Genomic DNA, 17,388 nt, shown 5'->3' with positions numbered 1-17,388 from the left:
AAGATCCTCATAAAAACTGGTTCCTTTGAATTTCCTGCACTTGTAACAGAAAGAATCCTAACCAAAACAGGCTCTCTCAAACACTCAATTATTTATAGATCTCCCTACATACTTCAAACTGTTACTGGGGAAGGTTATCACTGATGACAAGTTAAGTCATTTTTTTTTTTTTTTTTTTTGCTTTTCTGAACTGTCCAAATTTTCTACTCTGAACGTTTTTATCATTTAATATTTAGTGCCCACCTTCTAGCCCACCACTATGTGCCCAAGGTTAGGAGAAAACCTTTAATTAAGAGAAAATATATATTCATTTTATATATTAATATATCATATATTATACATAGTCTTCACATTAGACGTAAGCGCTAATCTCATGGAAAATGTTAGTCTCTTGAGGCTCGCTGTCCGAGGCCTCTGGTGGTGCTCCACTGTGTCCCTGCCTTCTGGGTCCCCACCCCTGCCTTGGCCTGGCCTCCAAGTCACACCTCCCCTTTCAGCCACTCTGGGCTCTACTGATCCATTATCCAAAGGTCAACCATATGCATGTCTTAACAAAAGGAAGGGCAGGAAAATGTCCATTTTTGCACATGGCGCGCCCACTTCTCTTTACATCCCTTGCTCCTCTAAACTGTTGCCATTTTGGTCTCTCCTTATTCCCCAAGGAAGCCTTCAAAAGCTCTATGCTTTGGAAGCCTAGAGCAAACCCTCTTTTCTGACAGAGAATCAGAAAACTTGACGGGCGCACCCCCTAGTGGTGGCCTTATGAATACCCCTCAATTATTACAGGTTACGAACTCATGCGGGTTCTCAAAGTTTGTTCCATGGGACTCCCAGTTCTGCAGGAAAATATCAGAGAGGACAAGCATTTTATGCTTAAGTTAGATTTGCAGACACTGAAATAAATAAAAGCAATCAGTTCACTTTATCAAAGGACCCCTCTAACTCTTTACTATGTTGATGATATTATGAATCTCCAAGGTAAGATTCTCACATACAGCGACTCTCAGATTTATCTGGTCATACTTATGGGAAATAATAGGAACATCTACCATTTATTAACCACATACATCAATTATAGTGTTGTCATTTATAGATGTATAAATTGATGCTTAAAGAGGTCAAATAAGAAGTTTATATGACAGCAGACTCCCATGTCTTAACTTTATAAGATCCTAGCTTTATATTTGTTCCAGGACATTGCTTTGCAAATTCCACTTGCACCAGTCAGTGTGTGCTTAGTCGTGTCGACTCCTTTGCAAACCCATGGACTGTAGCCCTCCAGGCTCCTCTGTCCATGGGATTTCCCAGGCAAAAATACTGGAGGGGTTGCCATTCCCTCTTCCAGGGTCCACTTGCATAAACTATGCAATTAATGCACATCACTCCACCTGTTTCACATAGCACCAGCCATGCAGGCCTACAGATCATCTCTCCATGGAACAGGAAGAACAGGAACCTACAGAGGATACAGAGAACTCTCTTACAGCCCTTGGGAGGCTTCTGTTTCCATGACAATAGAGAGAGCATCAGTATTTCAACGCCACAAACAAAACCCTTCTTGAAAATCTCAGCAAAGGGGCCATGATGAGACACCATGTCAGGGAACCTAATACATAACTTTCCAGTGATAATTATGAAAAATACAGTAGACTACTGTTTAATTTCTTATGAAAGAAGCTTGACTTATTTTGAGTCTTATATATCTGTTAACCTGGGTTTATTCCCCTGGAGAAGGGAATGGCAACCCACCCAAAATTCTTGCCTGGAGAATTCCATGGACAGAGGAGCTTGGCAGGGTATAATCCATGGGGTCGTAAAGAGTGAGATATGGCTGAGTTTTATAAACATTAAGATATTTATATCCTGGTTTTATAAACATTAGGATATTCCACAAGAATATCCACAACATTAGGATATTCCACAAGAATATCTGGGGAGTTGTACATCTATTAAAAAATTGATTAGAATACCCACCTTACATTTTTATGTCAAATTTAAGTACATAATATAATTTAAAACTTAGGTTGTTTTTTGGGTTTTTGACCTTTTTTTAATGGTTTTCCAAGTAGAAGAAATCCAAAGATATTTTAGTGACTCGTGTAACTTAAAATAACAGCTTCAGGCACAGGTGGATCCAGGGGCTCAAAGAAAACCACCATTAAACCTGAATGCATGGTACCTGTATTTTTAGGGAAAATAAATAGAATACAGTGCTATAAACCTGTCTTGGTCCCTTGTTCTCACTGACATAGAGAGATGCTGTAAATAATTACATAGATGTGAAGAGTTTGGGGATGGACTCTCACCTCCATCACTGACCCTTCAGCTACTCTTGTTGAGACTTGACTTTTCCATCTGTAAAAATAGACACACTACTCTCTTTTCACTTCGGTGGAAGCTTAGGTAAGTAGTAAAGCTTTAGACAGCTTATTTACCTTAGAGGATTAAGTGCTGTGGTATTTATATATACACACATATATTTGCTATTAATGTTTAGGGAGATAGCATTTACACTGGCAAAGGGTTTTCCAAGTATTTATTTGTTTTACAAATTTATCATTTAAAGCTCCATAATTAGCCTGGCAAAACCTTCAACATTGCAACCACAGTTTAAAGCCAATCAAGGCACAGAGGGAGAGCGAGATATATATATATCTCCGTACCCGTACCCGTATGTAAATTCCCATTGTGCATGTGCACGTGTGTATGTTTGCAAGACACATATAAATGGCAAATAAGGAAACTTTGAAAAAAAAAAAAAAAAGACAGAGAGATAAATAGTCCCAGATTTTAAAACCACCCCCAAGGTAGAACAGGTGGTGAAAATATAATAAAACATGTTGCAAGGAACTTGCCATGAATTTTAAAAACAAAAACACCTACAGACCAAATAAACTGCTCTGACACTCAGCTAAATCTGAAGTTCCCAAACTATTTTAAATGACAAAGCAGAAGTTCCCCAGAGGAGTCCAACAGGAACGGTTTGAGGGCGATCTCTGTGGAACTCAAATGGAACAGAGCTAGAAACGGAGGGCAGACACCCAGCGCGCTGCCCCTGCCTCAGGGGCAGACCATGTGCCCAGGGGCCAAGGAGTGTGTTGATACAAAGGCCTCTGGGAGCCTCCTGCCCCCATCTCCCTACCTGGTTGGTGGCTCTCAGTGGATCTGAAGGCAAACATTTGGGTCACTTGACTGGAAGCTGGGCACACTCCCATCCGCTTGCCGGTGCCCTGTTTGAAGGCAGGCTGGAGGCTCTGGCTTGGGAGCAGAGTTGGGGAGTTGGTGGTGCCAGCAGACACTCCCCCTCTCTGCACACCCCCCCCCATTCATTCATCACAACCACCTGCCTGTCCTTTTGCCTCTGTCCACAGTTTATGAAGAGCTTTCTCCTCCGCTGTCTCCTTCCATTACGCAGAAACTCCTGGAGCCACACAGAGGTGATAGCAGCACCTCATCCACAGTGAGGAAGAGGTCACATGATCCACCCAAAATCACAGAGCGGGACCCACAGTGTCGGGTGCGACGCCTGGTCCAGTGCTCTGTCTACTAGAACGTGCTCACGAAGACCATGCAGGGATAAGATTCAGGGGAGGGGTCAGCGTTCTGGTCCCTCAACCCTAGGCCCACAGACTCACTTCGTCACCCCAGATCACACACTAACCAGAAAGCCCGTCATCCCTGGGCACCAGGAAACTGTTGTGATTTGAGAGCAGTGCGTCTTCTTCTTTCTCAAAGTGAAGCCATCTCTTGATGTAAAATGTCCTGATTTGTAGCTACCGGTTTGGTTGAAAACAACACCACTGCCATCTGAACCTAACAAATCCATTTGCAGAGGGCTTCAGGCTGCAGAGCACAAGTTTGAGATCCCTGCCTGATCGCAGTACCCAAAGCCCCTGCTCCCTCACTGAAGGCCAGGATGTAATCCATTAAAAGAGGGCCAGTCTGGAGACACAGAGGGAGTCGCCAAACCTGACTCTCCATCTTGGCCCTGACTCTTGCTAGTGGCACGACCTTAAGCAAGTCACTGAAGCAAGTCTCTCTGAACCTCAGTTTCCTCCTCTGTTGAATGGGGCTAATAACACCTCCCTGGTTTCTTCAGCCCTTATAGGGCTGTGGTTCAATGAGTGTGCAGGCCTCCCACACCATCTTACACCACCCCCGCCCCCCATACAGCTTCCGTTCAAAGCTTTCATCTCTCCTGCCATCCTGCCCTACAATCGTTTGTCACTCCATGAAACTAGTGGGGTGGGGGTGGGGTCCTCACAAATCAGGTTTGCCCATCTTTGTTCTCCCCTGAGTATACAAGGACATAATAGAAAGAAAGTGAAAGTCACTCAGTTGTGTCCAACTCTTTGCAACCCTGTGGACTATACAGTCCATGGAATTCTCCAGGCCAGAATACTGGGGTGGGTAGCCTTTCCCTTCTCCAGGGGATTTTCCCAACCCAGGGATCAAACCCAGGTCTCCCGCATTGCTGGTGGATTCTTTACCAGCTGAGCCACAAGGGAAGCCCAAGAATACTGGACACAGGTAGCCTATCCCTTCTCCAGCGGAATGACCCAGGAATCAAACCAGGGTCTTCGGCATTGCAAACAGATTCTTTACCAACTGAGCTATCAAGGAATCCCTAGGATATAAGTGCTCAAAAAATCTTACAGAATTAAGGGACTTCCCTGGTGGCCCAGTGGCTAAGACTCCATGCTCCCGAAGCAGGGGGCCCAGGTTCGATCCCTGGTCAGGTAACTAGATTCCACCTGCCATGAGTGAAAAAGGGCCTTCATGTGTCATTGAAGACCCTGTAAGCCACGACTAAGATCCAGAGCATCCAAATAAATAAAAATAATAATAATAAGTGGCTACTTTCTTTAAGTTCATAAATCTTACTGAATTAAGTGATAGACCAACCAGCTCAGCAAGCACTATGTTCCAGACCCTCCAGTAGATGCTCAAGGAACCAAGAAAGACTTATGCTCTTGGAGACGAGGTGCGCCCCCGGGGAGGCAAGACACATGTCAAACAATGGGACTGCCAGTCAAGGTGCTAAGTGTGCTCCTGGGAGCCTGGATCCCAGCCACCTGGAGAAAGGAGTAAGAGGGAGAAACCCTCTCTCTCTGGCTTTTTCACAGCCTCTTTTAAGCTTTTCTTGGCCCTCGAGTTTAAGAAGCTCATCTTCCCACACAAAAACTGCTTAGGGATCCTGATATCCTCGACAAATACACCACGTGAGTGGGCGCAGAGTTGCAGGCAGCTCCCTAATTCTCATTAGGCACCGTCTTATCTGCTGGTCTGGAGGCTGCTTGGGGAAAGCCAGGCTGCATTGCTGTCACAGTCTCCTGCCTGTGAAGCAGGAGAGTGGAGGCCCATCTACCACCCACTTCCTCCCACCCAGGCCCTCGCTTCTCACCCTGATTAAATGGCCCTTTCCCTGGGTCAACCAGGTAGCAAGCATGTGCTAATTCTCTAATCTGGCTTGTCCTCGGAGACCCACCCCATCCTGCTGGCCGTACCAGCTGCCTAGGGGAGCACAGCAGAGAGGAGATTTGGCAATTATCCAGTTAATTTGATCAGTGGAGACAGCCAAACAAATAATCTGGGCCAAAAAACGTCCAGATCAGCTGTCTGCATGGATCAAATTCCACTTCATTGACACCGTGCAGGTTCAGCCTTAGAGAATGGCTTGGACTGAAAAACTGTCCCAGGGTCCCGGCCTCCCGGGTGGCATCGGCCTTGAGGGGAAACTGTGAGCTTGGCTCCATTTCTCTGCGACTCTGCTTCCACGCCCTTTCAGCGCCCTTCCCATTCACAGGCAGCTCAGCCCCAGAGGGCCGGGGTCTTGGGCAGCTGTCAAGGGCTGGAGCATTCTTACCTCCATCCCCAACTCAGTATTTAAAATTCATTAAGAGATTTCCAACATTTGAAATGCATTCAAAAATTAAAGGAATACAGTGTAATGGTAGAACGGTCTGGAGCCAAACAAGCTGAGCTTCAGAAAGATACGAAACAGGAAAACTTGCTCATATCTTTATAATCTATACCATCTTAGAGGACACTCACTCCTTACCTCCTGAAACCCACTCTTATCGGGTCTTATCGGGCCACCCCCACTGCCCAGAGGATAATGTACCAAGTCTGCAGCAGCACAACAGAATAAGACTGTCACAATCAGCCCCCAGACTAGGCTATCAATTAAGATCAAGTCCGTTAAGCCAAATTCTCGGAAGCTTAAAGACAAGGGCTTACTTCCCTACCTAAATGCAGGCAGTCCGCACTAGGGAGAATGGCTCTTCTAATTCTGTCCTTGCTGTGGTGGGTACCAGGCTTATTTCCTGCTAACGTGTTGGTTTTGAAGCCACTATAAAAAGCCAGGAAAGTTTCATGTTGTAAGATTCTCAGTAAACTTAGATTGCAAACCGAGAGTGGTATGTCTGTGTGTATCTGTGCTCAGACTGGCAAGCTCTCCTTTACAGGACTTTCTTAGAAGTGGAAAGAAAAAACAGCAAACCAACGCTGACTTTCTCCTGCCATTTCCCCTAAAGCAAGAGCTTCAGTCAACTTGCCATTTTCTTTCCCAGTTACCAATGGCAACAACTCAATCAAATGCTCCACCAATGCATAACTAGGATCCCCGGCTTTCTACTTTGCAACATCTGAGTCCTAAATATTTGTCTTCCCACCTCCTCCACTCAGTCAATATCACACTTTTGATTCTGTTTCTTGGAGCAAACAGCAAGTATCAAATTCTCCATCACTTTGGATGCAGTTCAGCTGCGTAGAACAGAAGCTGAACACACAGGATTTAGTCTCTTGAAAAGGAGTCCACAGTTAGGCAGGGCTGGAGGCTTCACAGAATCATCAGAGAGCTAGGCTCCTTCTAGTATTCTGCTCCAACATCCCTATAGCATAAAATTTCCATCATTAAGGTTCCCTGAAGAGAGCAGAAGATCGCTGAAATTCACATGATCAAGTCTAATTGCAAGGGATGCTGGGACGTGTGATCTTTTACCGAAGGCCATTGCCACCACGGCTTCCCAGGTGGCTCAAGTCTTAAAGCATCCACCTGCCAAGGCAGGAGACGCAGGCGGGAGGCACAGGTTTGATCCCTGGGTGGAGAAGACTTTTCTGCAGAGGAAATGGCAACTCACTCCAGTGTTCTCGCCTGGGAAATCCTAGGGACAGAGGAACCTAACGGTCTACAGTCCAAGGGGTCGCAAAGAGTCGGACACAACTTAGTGACTGAGCACATTGCTGCCAAGAATAAAATCAGGACCCTGATACTAAGGTGGAAGGAGAATGTTACTGGAGGAGGCCCCTAGCAGCCACTGGTAGTTACTCGTTTGTATTTAAGGCTCTGCAAAAGTGACTCAGCACATATCTTCTTTAAATGTGTAACCCCCCCAGTGCCTGGCAGAGCACCTCTCACGGACTAAGAAATCAACAAATGTGTGTTGAATAATCACTGAAATACAGATTGAAGAGATTTTTCTTTAGGTCCCTAACTTAGACTGAATCTCAAGGCTAATTTTCATCTAATCACCATGATCCTTTTTAGTCTTTCTGAAGATTTTTTCTTCTCATCTCCTCTCCTTAAATCAGTTTCTAGGATTCCAGTCAAGACCTTAGAGTGTCATTTAGAGCCACACCAGTCAAAGTGAGGTCTAAGGATTGCTGCCTGTCTGCAAACCACAAATCAACTATAGAGTGTTTAGTTCAGCATAGACCTCCTCAATGCAATGCTTCTTTTTTCATCTTTTTGCAGACCAGTAAGAACTGGGGCTTCTCTGGTGGCTCAGTGGTAAAGAATTAGCTTGTTAATGCAGGAGACACAGGAGATGCAGGTTTAATCCCTGGGTCAGGAAGATCCCTTGGAGAAGGAGATGGCAACCCACTCCAGTATTCTTGCCTAGAAAACACCATGGACAGAGGAGCCTGGCAGGCTACAGTCCACAGGGTTGCAAAGAGTCGTATGTGACTTAGTGACTGAATAACAACAAGAATTGAGTAGCACTTAGAGGTTATTCTTTTGACTATAACAGAACTCATGGTAGGCTATGTGAAAACATTGATTTTACATCACAATCAACATTCTCATTAAAACAGACTACCCAAATTGAAAAAAGATCTAATTACAATTCAAAAGGACTTTGGGTAAAAATAAACCAACAAAATTTGGGGGGGTGGAATCTGATAACAAAAACATTACTTGACACTATTCAGGATGAGGTAGCCATGACTTAGGAATATGTGACAAAAACTTAAAGGTCTTAGCCAATTTCAACTCAAGAAAATTCAACCCTGTACTGTGGTCAGTCACACGTGACTTTAGGCTGCATCAACAGAAGCATTACATCTAGAACAAAGGAGATGGTTATTTTGCCCTGTAGCAGTCAGAACATGCATGGAACACTGTGTCCAAGTGTGAATATACCACTGAGGAGGGATGCTGAAGAACTGAAATTTGTGCAGAGAGCAACCTGGACAGTGAAAAGACTCAAAATCATGTCATACAGAAATAGTCAAAGGAACTGCTGATGAGAACTTGTGAGGATAAGACTTGGAGATCATGACCTCTATCTACAAATATCCAAAGAGCCATCAAGTGAAGAGAGAGATTAATCTTGTTATAGAAAATACTAAGTCATAGGACCAGGATCAATGGGTGAAAGATTTAGAAAAGGCAGATTTGTGCTCAGTATCAACAAGAAATATCTGACAATCAGAACAGTCTCCAGATGAAGCAGGCTATCTTGGAAGGTCATGAACTTGACCACTGGGGGGATTAAAACTCAGACTGGACAGCTTCCAGGAAGGTTAGTGTGGGGTGGGCTCAAGGCCCAGATGACAGTCGGACTAAGTCCTAAAGGATGAGTCATTCCCATCCCGCAACTCTGTGACACTTGCTCTACCTCAGTATCTTAACAGCCACACCTTGCTACTTATACGGTTTCGTAGTTTATGACTCACAAAGCCCTCTCCCATTCATTGTCTCCATTGACTCTCAAGCTCTTTGGAGTAGGCAGAGTGGATTGCAGATGAAACACTTAACCAGTTAAGCATCCAAGCCAGGATCAATCCCAAGTCACTAGATCCCTCGTCCACCTCTCCGTGGGGGAATCAGCTTAAGAAACCTCTGCTCTGGATGAGAGACTGACCAGCGGGAACACACCTTCCACACAGAGGACAGCTGCATAGGAGCCCATCAGTCCCCCTGTGGGTGTTGTTCCCATTCTAAGAGGCTCAAATGCAAGGTCGTCCCCTACATTTGGATGTTGGCAAACTATGACCCTGGTCACCTGCTGATGTAAAGTCTTTTGTTGTTTTGTTTAAGGATTTTTTTTTATGTGGACCATTTTTTAAATATTTATTGAAGTTGTCACAATATTGGTTCTGTTTTATGGCCCCAAGGTATAGGGGAGCTTAGCTCCCCAACCAGGGATTGAACCCACACTTACTGCATTAGAAGGCTTTTAGCCACTGGACTATCAGGGAAGTCCCTAAATAAAGTTTTATTGGAACACAGCCTTGCCTTTTCCCGTCCTCTGTGACTGGGTAAGGGAGGCAATGTGAAACTTCTCTCTCCAATGAGATAAAGGTAGTATTTCTAGAGAGGTTTTCTCTCATTATATATCATTTAAGGCTATTTTCCTGCTACAAAGGGAAAGTTCTATAGTTGTAACAGAAGCCATATGACCTGTAAAACCTAAAACATTTATTGTGTGGTTCTTTACAGAAAAAGTTTACTGACCCCAGCTCTAGATCATCAGCGTGGAGCATGAATACTAGCTAATGTTCTCCATTGTAATGGGCAATAAAAATAAGAAAAACCCCGCAGGACCGGGAACTCCATCCAGGAAGCAATTCCTTTCATAACCACTTCCTAATGCAGAAGAAAGAGCCACAAAATCTTCTATAGATGAAAAGTTTTTACCTTCTATCTGTTGGGTTTTGATATACCACTGCCCTGGAGACAGCTATTATGACTATTTAAAACACATATAATAAACCAATTGTTCCATCATTGTGTCAGTTTGTAATAAGCACAGACAATGCACTACAGCACAGTTATGGAAAAGAGCAATGTAATTCTATGAATCAGTATTAGAACCTAATTAGCCACTGAGCCCGGGCTGATAACAGCTTATCATACCTTTCAGCGGAAAGAAAGCTCAGGTGGAAGGAAGAGAGAGTGTGAGAAAAAAAGAGGGAATAAATAGCTAATTATGATAAACTGGTTTCCTTGGTAACTCTGTTTATAACCACAATGATGTTGCCATATTTTTTATGATAAACACAAAGGTTTGATGTGAGATTATGCCATGCGTACTGTCTCAGTACTGGTTCTACTCTAGCAAAGGTGAAGCCAGATACAAATGTAAAATTTGAGGAGGCTAAGAAAATTAGAGAGGCTTTCTCTAAACCCTACCCCAAATATCTGTCAGTAATTTATTCTCTGGGTATTAAGGAGTTCAGGAATTCTTTAAGGCAACAGATACTTATGGTGCTCAGTGAATACGATGTGCCCATTTACCCTCAGGTTTCAGTTAGCAGCTACTATTCTCTCCCCCAGCTGGGCGTCCCTTGGTCATCTCTTTGATCTGCGGTTTGGAGAGGGACTCACAGTGAGTAATGCAGAATGGATGGGCCACTCCGCTAGGCAATTGGCCGTGAGAGTCAACCCTGGGGTCACCAAATCATCTTGTGAGATCCACTCTCCACTCTTCATCTTTCAGGGATGTCTGTACCCCCAGTTGATGAGAGCGACATTTTGGCTAAAACAATGGGTTCAACAGCAGATTATTGTGGGAAAAATCACTACAAAAATCAGGTATTGGCAACTATGGCCTATGGGCCAAATCCAGCCCACTGCTAGTTTTGGAAGTGAAGCTGTATTGAAGCCTAGATTATTACAAAATACTGAGTAGAGTTCCCTGTGTTGTTGATCTATTTTACATATAGTAGTGTGTATATGTTAATCACAAACTCCTAATTTATCCCTCCCCCTCTTTTCCCTTTGGGGCTTCCATGGTGGCTCAGATGGTAAAGAATCTGCCTGCAATGCGGGTGACCCAGCTTCAATCCCTAGGTCAGGAAGATTCCCTGGAGAAGGGAATGGCTACCCACTCCAGTATTGTTACCTGGAGAATTCTGTGGACAGAGTTGCCTGGCGGACTACAATCCATGGAGTTGCAAAGAGTCGTACACAACTGAGCGACTAACATTTTCACTTTTCACTTACTTTCCCTTTGGAAAGCATAAGTTTTCTATGTCTGTGAGTCTGTTTCTGTTATGTACATAAGTTCATTTGAATCATTGTTTTTTAAGATTCCACATGTAAGTGATATCATATGATATCTTTGTCTGACTTACTTTATAGTATGATCATCTCTAGGTCCACCCATGTTTCATTGTTTCTTTCTTTTTTATGGCTGAGAAATAGTCCACTGCGGAATCTTCATTTTAAACAGTTACCCCGGGGGAGCCTGCTGCAGGTGGTACACAGATGAGAAGCACCAGAGGGATCCCTGGTCCTGGCCCTGCTTTCTGTCCATCCTCGTCCTATTGCTCACAGCAGCCCTGGTGACCATGGGCAGCGCTGCCAACCATCACAGGCACAGAAAACTGCCAAGGTGCCATACCTGAACCCAAGAATTAAGATGTAGTGGGTCACGAACAGACGCAGAGTGCCTCCATTCCTAAAGACGTGTGCTGAGCACACCTGCCCAGACGGGCTCTGAGGCCGTGTATAGGGAGGTCCTGAAAGCAGGCCGCCCAGGTTGAGCCCGTGAGCGAGGGGACAGCAGCCCCTGGCACGGTAATGGAGCTGGAGAAGGAAACAGATGCGGTCATGCTGCCACGTGAAGGAAGGATTCTTCTGGGTCACTGAAAGGGACATGTGACCTTTGAAAGCTCCTTTAATCCCTGAGGACCTATGACGCTAAACAAATCAGTCTGTGTTTGCAGGAAACACAGGCAGGAAAATGAAAACATCCCAAGTATCTACAGAGCTACAGGAACATCTGATACAGCGTATAGAATTATAACAGCCTATGCTAACTCCCAGAACACCTCGCCCGTCCTTTTGATACCAGGCATCACCCTGATTGCTGATTAGTTGCTAGCTGTCTGGCTTCTCCACTGACCACCAGCTCTAAGAATTCAGGGACACTGTCTTGTACAGCTCTGTCCAAACTTCCTGGCCCAGTGTCCCCTAGATAATAAAAGCTGGGTATTATATAGTGGGGCTTCCCCAATGCCTCAGCGGGTAAAGAATCCATCTGCAATGCAGGAGACACAGGAGACCTGGGTTTGATCCCTGGGTCAGGAAAATGCCCTGAAGAGGAAATGGCAACCCACTCCAGTATTCTTGCCTGGAGAATCCCATGGACAGAGGAGCCGGGCAGGCTACAGTCCTTGGGGTCCCAAGAGTCGTCCACGACTGAATGACTAAGCACGTGCGTGCACACAGTATAAAGTACTTACTCTGTGCAGGCCCCATTCTAAACTCTTTACCTACGTTGTCTCATTAATTCTCGTTACAACCTGATGACATTGGCACCATTATAATTCCTCCTTTACAGTTGGGGAAAGTGAGGCCAGAGATTGTTGAATAACTTGTGCAGGGTCACACAGCTAGTAAGTGTCAGAGCTTAACTCTGGAATGGACCCAGGCAGCCCTACTCCCGGGGTCTCTGCTCTTAACTGCTAAACCATGCTGGCACTTAGCAGGTGCTCAATAAAATATTAATTGGCTTGAAAACACTCCTGAAGTGTTTCCACTGAGTTTAACAGAGACTTACATAGAAGATCACCCAACATATGAAAACAAAAAAATTGTCTAGTCAAGTACAAAATAAGCTAATATCCTGTGTTTTCTGCAAGAGACAAGCTTAATTAGAGTTTAGGTAATTAAAGCTTTCATGGTTTATACAGTACATTCATTTATGCAAATCTACCCCAGAGTATGATTTTTGAAAAATACTTTGTAACTTGCTTCTCATAGAGAATGATTTCAGAACCTCCCTGAGAAGTGATTGCCTCGGATGTGGGCATTCCAGTCTTCGGTCGCCTGTGTCTGTGTTAGTCTGTAGACCCCTATTCTAGAGCAGGTTGTTCCAAACAGTCACCTCAGCCCCAGGACTGTGATAGGAGGGCTGTGCCTTAGGGAGGGGTAGGTGTGGCAAGAAGGGGTCCTTCCAGCTGATCCTGGAAATGACACTCACCTGTACATCCTACCCAGCCTTCTCCGACTGGTGCCCTCGGCCACGACTGCCAGACTTGCTTCTCTCTCCGAGATCGTTCTAACTGTTCATTACAGCTGGAGGAAACTCAGCAGAACTAAAGTATCTGTTGGGAAAGGAAAGGACAGGACAATTTTTCCCAGGCCAGTTCGGGAGAGCGGTTGTGAGGTTTCAAGGGGTTCATGTACGTGGAAGGATTCGAATTCCTGAGCCCCACAGAAGTGCAGGGGATTTTTTGGAGGCATTTTAACAATATTTATATCAGTATAACACACAGAAAATAAACATGAATCATAAGAGCACAGATGGATGAGTTATCACAAAGTGAACACAGTCAAGAAGTTGATTATTACCAGCAAGTAATAATCCTTGCAAGTGCTTCCTCCCAGTCACTCCCGCCCCTTCCTCCCAAAGCTTACCCATTCTTCTGTTCTAACCCTCTCAATTTGTTCCTCCTGTTCTTTGAAACTTAAATAAATATAATCGTACAACAAATCGCGTATCCTCCTGAAGCTTCAGTTTCCTCAGCTGTAAATTGGGATTAAAAATTTAACTAAAAGAACTTGGAAAATTATAGGGGATTGTTGACCTTGGGCAAACGTCAGGAGACGGTGAGGGACAGGGAAGCCTGGTGTGCTGCAGTCTGTAGCACTGCAAAGAGTCAAACACGATGGGGCGACTGAACAACAACAACTATTATCACCTATCAGCAGTCAGAGAGCAAATGTGGATAACAGCAGTTGTGGTACATATATACAGTGGAATATTACTCAGCCATAAAAAGGGACAGTTGACTCGAATGTGAGTCCATTGAACTGAGGTGGATGAACCTAGAACCTTTTATACAGAGTTAAATAAGTCAGAAAGAGAAAAAAGAGAAAGAATATCCTGTATTAACACATATATATGGAATCTAGGAAAATGGTACTGATAAACCTATTTGCAGGGCTAGAATAGAGAGAATGGACTCATGGACACAGTCTATGGGGGAGAGAAAAGGGCAGGATGAACTGACAGAGTAGCGTTGACTTATATACAGTACCACATGTAAAATACACAGGCAGTGGGAAGATACTGCCCAGGGAGCCTAGCCCAATGCTCAGTGACAACCTAGACCAATGGGATGGGGAGAGGAGACTCAAGATGTGTGTGTGTGTGTATGTGTTTGCTAGTCACTCAGTCATATCCAACTCTTTGTGACCCCGTGGACTGTAGCCCGCCAGGCTCCTCTGTCCATGGGATTCTCCAAGCAAGAATACTGGAGCAGGTTGCCATTCCCTTCTCCAGGGCATCTTCCCAACCCATAGATCAAACCCAGGTCTCCTGCATTGCAGGCAAGTTCCATACTGTGTGAGCTACCAGGGAAGCACTGTATGGCACACGGAGCCAAGCCCAGCTCTCTGTGATGACCTAGGCAGATGGGATGGGGAGAGGAGGCTCAAGAGGTAGGAGTTATATATGTATATACGCACACATACATATACATACATATATTCACATTGTTGTACAGCAGAAACCAACACAACATTGTAAAGCAATTATCCTCCAATTAAAAAATATTTTTAAAGGTTAGTGGGCAGTCATGGTGTCAGGTGAAGCTAGAAACTTCCTACATGTGACCACTTTTGATTCTTCCCACCAGCAATTGAGGTAGGTCCTCTTAGCTTCTATTTTATAGATGAAGAAACAGAGGCTCAGAGTAGTTCATCAGCAGGCCCGAGATAGAAGTGGAGGCAACAGCTAAGGGTCTCTCAGTCGATGTGCTGAGTTTCATCCTGAGGTTGCTCGACACACGGGGACTCAGGGTGAGCTGCTGGCCCAGGAGAGAAAAAGTTCTGGCTATGGAGGATCCTGAGGAGCAACTAAAAAGAGGTCTTCTTAGATGGCCCTCCTCGTTTTCACTTAGGCTGTTCCCTCCGCCCAGAATGCCTTTCCACTTGATTTTCCCTTGGCCCTCCACTCAACATACAGCAACAGCACCCTCTGAATTTCCATAATATATCTGTCTGTCCTTTTCCCATGTGATTCTACTTTCTAAAAGTTACAAAAATGTGCTTCATTTTTTTCCTTATATTTTTAATCTATGAAAGCTAATATGATGTTAGGCTCATAATAAAAGCTCAACACCGAGAGATCTAGTAATGCGGTCGGGCTGAAGTAAGCTTTAAGGGCAACCTCCTGGGTAGGAAGAGTCAGAAAGGACTTCAGTTCATTGAACTCCATTTCACAGCCACAGAACTGCACCCGTAATGCTGAGGCCACACCTTAGACCCAAGTCCCTGAGAAGGCGAGTGTGAACAGGTGAAGGCAGGAAGCAGATGCCTGGATTAGAATCGCTGTTTCAGCAGTGAACTGGCTGGGTGACCTTAGATAAGTTACTTCCTCCTCTTTGCCTCAGTTTCCCTGTCCGTAAAATTAGGATGAGAATACTAGTACCTACATCGGAAGATTGATCAAACAACTTAATGTATGTTTAGGGCTGAAACAGTGCCAGACACATTCTAAGTGATACGTAAGTGCATTTTTACAAGCATAAATCAGTGATCACTATTAGAGAAGCATACCAGAGCATTCGCTTATTCAAAAGATAGTTAACTTTGTGGCAAGTATTGTTCAAGACACTGGGAGTGATGAAATGAATGTCTGTATCCTGATAAACTTACATTCTAGCAGGTGATGACAGTCAGCATAATGCGTAAACTCTACAGTATGACGGAAAATGCTTGTCACTTTAGGAGTCCCGATGGTGTCATCTTATAAGCGCCTGAGGACAGCCCTCTCACATCACACTGACTTCTTTTTTAAATGGTCACGATAAATCTAGTTAACATCCATTTCCACACATAGTCACAATTTTTTTCTTGTGATAAGAATTTTTAAGATCTACTCTCTTAGCAACTTCCAAATATACCATACCGTTTTATCCGCTGTGGTCACCATACTGTAGCATACATCCTCAGGACTTATTTATGTTATAATTGGATGTTTGAACTTCTTGAGCCCTGCCATCCATTTCTGCCTTCACACTGTTCTTATTTCCCCACAGTAGTCATTCATGGGGTCCTGAACCTGAAGCGTGCACAATAAATTAAATTGGTTGACTGAATTTTAAATAGATAGCATAAGTACCTAACAGTCCATGCTTAGCACACCTTGTCAGTGCCACGAGTACTGATCTGGACCAGAGATCCAGAACTGTATTTGCCTGTGCCCATTCGCATACTGGGACCAGCTCAGGGATAGCTTGTCATTGTTATTTTTGCTATTGCTATTGAAGTTTCTCTCTCTCTCTCCTTTATTTTAAATTTTGCCATATCACACAGCATATGGGTTGTTAAATAAACAGGGTGACAATACACAGCCTTGACGGTCTCCTTTTCCTATTTGGAACCAGTCTGTTGTTCCATGTCCAGTTCTAACTGTTGCTTCCTGACCTGCATACAGATTTCTCAAGAGGCAGATCAGGTGGTCTGGTATTCCCATCTCTTTCAGAATTTTCCACAGTTGATTGTGATCCACACAGTCAAAGGCTTTGGCATAGTCAATAAAGCAGACGTAGATGTTTTTCTGGAACTCTCTTGCTTTTTCCATGATCCAGCGGATGTTGGCAATTTGATCTCTGGTTCCTCTGCCTTTTCTAAAACCAGCTTGAACATCAGGAAGTTCACGGTTCACATATTGCTGAAGCCTGGCTTGGAGAATTTTGAGCATTACTTTACTAGCGTGTGAGATGAGTACAATTGTGCGGTAGTTTGAGCATTCTTTGACATTGCCTTTCTTTGGGATTGGAATGAAAACTGATCTTTTCCAGTCCTGTGGCCACTGCTGAGTTTTCCAAATTTGCTGGCATATTGAGTGCAGCTCTTTCACAGCATCATCTTTCAGGATTTGAAATAGCTCAACTGGAATTCCATCACCTCCACTAGCTTTGTTCGTAGTGATGCTTTCTAAGGCCCACTTGACTTCACATTCCAGGATGTCTGGCTCTAGGTCAGTGATCACACCATCGTGATTATCTGGGTCGTGAAGATCTTTTTTGTACAGTTCTTCTGTGTATTCTTGCCACCTCTTCTTGATATCTTCTGCTTCTGTTAGGTCCATACCATTTCTGTCCTTTATCGAGCCCATCTTTGCATGAAGTGTTCCTTTGGTA

The 17,388-nt window shown here is 44.3% G+C and overlaps 1 long non-coding RNA gene across 2 annotated transcripts in view; it reads right to left on the bottom strand.

Moving 5' to 3' along the window:
- LOC147356167 (uncharacterized) overlaps positions 1-17,388 on the bottom strand; it is a 126,047-nt gene that overhangs the window by 57,364 nt on the left and 51,295 nt on the right. For both annotated transcript variants that reach the window (XR_015142659.1, XR_015142660.1), the window contains exon 2: positions 13,218-13,341. This is a non-coding gene — a long non-coding RNA (uncharacterized LOC147356167). The remainder of the gene's footprint in view (positions 1-13,217; positions 13,342-17,388) is intronic.

Source organism: Bos grunniens, chromosome 16 (genome assembly GCF_055505025.1).
Source record: "Bos grunniens cultivar Pamir isolate PY7600 chromosome 16, Bosgru_T2T1.0, whole genome shotgun sequence".
NCBI lineage: Eukaryota > Metazoa > Chordata > Mammalia > Artiodactyla > Bovidae > Bos > Bos grunniens.
This window is presented reverse-complemented; position numbering and strand designations above follow the sequence as displayed.